Consider the following 3,989-nt stretch of genomic DNA (forward strand, 5'->3'; position numbering starts at 1 on the left):
GAGTACAGGGGCACGATCACTTCCCTACTCCTGCTGGCCACACTATTTCTGATACAGGCCAGGATGCCATTGGCCTTCTTGGCTGCCTGGGCACACTGCCGGCTCATGTTCAGCCGGCTGTCAACCAACACCCCCAGGTCCTTTTCCGCCAGGCAGCTTTCCAGACACTCTTCCCCAAGCCTGTAGCGCTGCATGGGGTTGTCGTGGCCGAAGTGCAGGACCCGGCACTTGGCCTTGTTGAATCTCATACAGTTGGCCTCGGCCCATCCATCCAGCCTGTCCAGGTCCCCCTGCATTGCCTTCCTACCCTCGAGCAGATCAACACTGCCGCCCAATTTGGTGTCGTCTGCAAACTTCCTGAGGGTGCACTCAATCCCCTCGTCCAGATCATTGATAAAGATATTGAACATGACCGGTCCCAAAACTGAGCCCTGGGGAACACCGCTCGTGACCAGCCGAAGCCACCATGACCAGCAGCAAATGTGCTAGGCAATGCTTTGCAAGTCCTCACTACCAACCAGTGAGCTTTGCATGAAGCTAACATACTGCAGTGAGATTCCTAGTGGTAGTAGGAATGTATTAAAAAGGTCCTTTCTTTTATACTGGTGGTTTTCCACAGATCAGAGCTTAAGTATTCAGGAAGTCTTGGTGCAGTCATTTCACATCAGGGTAATTTTAAATAAGAAATACACTGGAAGTACCCTGGAAAAAAATTAGCCAGCACAAAAACACAGTAGAAAATTCATTTAAAGCCTTGAAGAATGTTATGGAAATATTTTAATGGGCTTTACATAAAGACCCATCTGGAACTCTGTACTAGAGTCTTTTTCTATTCAATATCTGCCTGTCATGCTAGAGACACATGAAAGTTCAGCTTTATAAATCCACACATGGAACACAGATCATCAACCAGCTTCTTTAGTCTTTGTTGACAACTCTTTGTCTTCTAAGTGATTTTATTTTTCCTTCATTTTTCTAGTACTAAAGTATCAACTCTATGGTCAATTCAATAACACTAGTGCCCTCTGCTGTATAGATTTAAAATGTAATTTAAAATGCTAAGAATTTCCTTACTGCACAGTCAGTTCCTCAGACATCATACAATTATTAAAGGTTTTTCCAAACATGACTTTAAGTATGTCTGTGGCATTCCTCTAATTACCAAAGCATATATCATCTGTCATTTTAGTACAGTAATGTATATTCTCTTTATGGCCATGGAGACATACATATACATATATGGAGAGTTATTTGTTTTGTTTTCTGTTTCCACAAAACTAAAAAATTTTTTTTTCAAATTGATGTTTGATATGCATGTTCTCCTCTCTATAGCTTATCTGATACTTAGTCTTAGTGTACTACACATTTTCCTTTCAGCAAAAAGTATTGTCCTCTCAAGATCCAATGCAGAAGATGAAGCAAGGAATGACAAAGCTAATCTACCTCTGCAGATATGCACAGTGCAGCTTTCCTTAGGGACAGCTTGAAGGATGCAGTAGTTATGCTATTGGGAGGTAACTTCGCCAAATGTGTATGCGGAGATGTCTTTCTTATGGGCATTGTAATGGAACCCACAATTTGTTTTTCTAATTGTTTGTAATTAGGTCTTGGGCCTGATGTGCTTTGATCCCTCTTTGTTATTTTACCAGGACAAAGTGACTATACTCTATCTGCTCTCTGAAAGATTTTCCTGTAATGGTGGGCTTTGATTACAAAAGAGAACTTCTACACCATTCCCAAAGATCTGCCTAATCAGGTACGGCAGGTCGCAAAGATATTTTCCCAAGGTCTAGTGACCCTTAGCTGGATCACTGTCAGTTTAGTTGCTGTTGGCAACTCATACTTAGCTTTCCGTCCAGTCTGTGGGTCTATGAATAAGTGTCTTAGCAGTGGAGCAGTGCAGTTCAAAGGCCATGGCTTTATGCCAATATATGGTTCATGATACAGGATGATCTAACACACTTTGGTTGGTGCTGTACCTCTGCCATTAAAAAATGAGATGTGATGCTATATGTCACTGCATTGAAAATATAGACAATTTATCAGACATCAGGTGATTATCACAGTAAAATTAAATGATCAGAAGTACATCACAGTTAAATCTCAACTAAAGCACAGTTAAATTATCACAACTATCCCTCAGCCATGTGCCAGAAAATTTCAGGATGAGGATCATTCAGATCAATTTTTACAACTTTTTTCAAGTTGACAAATATGTGGATGCATTCAGAAAATGCACCTTTGCTTCACTTTATATAGCACAGTTATGTATGCTGTACATCATACCTTTTTAAAGAGGTTTTTGAGAGAAAAACCCTTTGCAAAGATATCTGCATTTTTTAATAAACAATCCACTCTACAGCTGCAAATTAAATGGCAGATTTCCAAACATATGAAGAGGAGCTAGGTACGTCAAGCAGCTAATTATGCTGGGAAGTCTCTTCCGGTAGTATCAGCACTGGAGAATTGAAAACAGTTTCTGTATGGAACAGAGCATGGAGTACAGCAATAAAAATAGGTCTAAATCCCAGGATGCAGAAGTGACTCTTGACTCTCTTTTCAGGAACTCTAAATGCTTTCAGGGCCTGAGACTGATCCCCTTTTGGCAGCAATGCCAGCAGAGGAAGCCAAGGGAATTTCATTGTAGATACCAGGAGACAAACACACAATCTGTTTTAGCTCCACAAAATACTGAAACACATGAGGGTAAACCCATGTCCCAGAACAGAGACTGAACTGTGGGCAGGGAGCTCCACTGGGGTCAGAAATCCTCTAGCAACATCTGCTCTACAAATGCTCCTGCAGCCTCAGATGTGTGTCCCCATATGGCTGTGAAGGGTTGGGCTGATAGAACCACATTGCTAGGGATTCACTCACCATACCCTCCTGCTCCCCTCCCTGCCTTTTCTATCCTGAAATTCCTTTCCACCTGGCTGAACCCCAGAGTACTAGAGCTTTCAGTTCAGGAGAAGTACAAACACTTTGCATGCTGTTCCCTGCTCATATAACGTACAATGACACCATTCTTTTTCTCCATTGAATGTCTTTGCCACCAAGGAACACATGCTATGTTCTTAATGGAGCGTTACAATAATCATCATGTAAAATCAGTAAACTGGGTTACAGTAGATCTCATCTCTTTCTCTTCCTAATCTTATTTTTTATTTTTCTCATGGATTGGCTCCTGTCTGAGGTGTTTGGGGTTTTTTTAAGCAGATTTTTTTACAGTGAAAATCCATCACTGCAACTATATAGCTGTGTATCTTTTCCTCCATTCTTAAAAATCAGTTTTCCATTTCCACTGCTATAGGACTTTAAAAGTCTCAACAACAGATTAGGGAGCCATTGCAATAATGCTTAAAAACCTGGGAGGTTTCAAAGCCCAGCAGCTTTTATCTATTTGGTTTTTATTTTATTTTTAGTTAAATACAGTGGAGGCCAAAGAGAGCTAGATAGGCAGCCCTGCAATGCAAACTGATTACTCATGAGACCATATAAATCAAACACTCACAATGTAAATTATTCTCCTCTTTGCATGTTTCACTGTTTCGCTCTGGGACATAGTCGGGATTTTCTATGGCTCCCTGAAATGTGCAAGAGGCAGAGTGGATATTGCTGTACTAGAGATACTTCCCGGTTCTCTTCTGCAAGCCTTTTAAGACTCAGCTGAATCACTAAGACACTGACCTGAAAGACCTAAATGTGATTGGACACATTCAATCCTCCTGAATCACCATTGATTTCAGGGGAGGTCAATCAAGGATGAGTTTGATCCAGACTGCCTTTTTCTTCTTTCCTTTCCTTTTGTTATACAGAAAACAGCTTTATTTCACACCCCTCATTTTCCAGCATGATTTCATGTTTCCTCTCTCATGTCTTTGTAAGGTTTAAAATTTCCTCCTTAAGAACAGGTAATAGAAATGAACGTGGAATAGACATTTTAAAAATGAGAATTTTAGTGCACATAGGTCCAGGCAAAAATATTTGCA

This window comes from Pygoscelis adeliae, unplaced genomic scaffold (assembly GCF_000699105.1).
Source record: "Pygoscelis adeliae isolate BGI_AS28 unplaced genomic scaffold, ASM69910v1 Scaffold117, whole genome shotgun sequence".
Lineage (NCBI taxonomy): Eukaryota > Metazoa > Chordata > Aves > Sphenisciformes > Spheniscidae > Pygoscelis > Pygoscelis adeliae.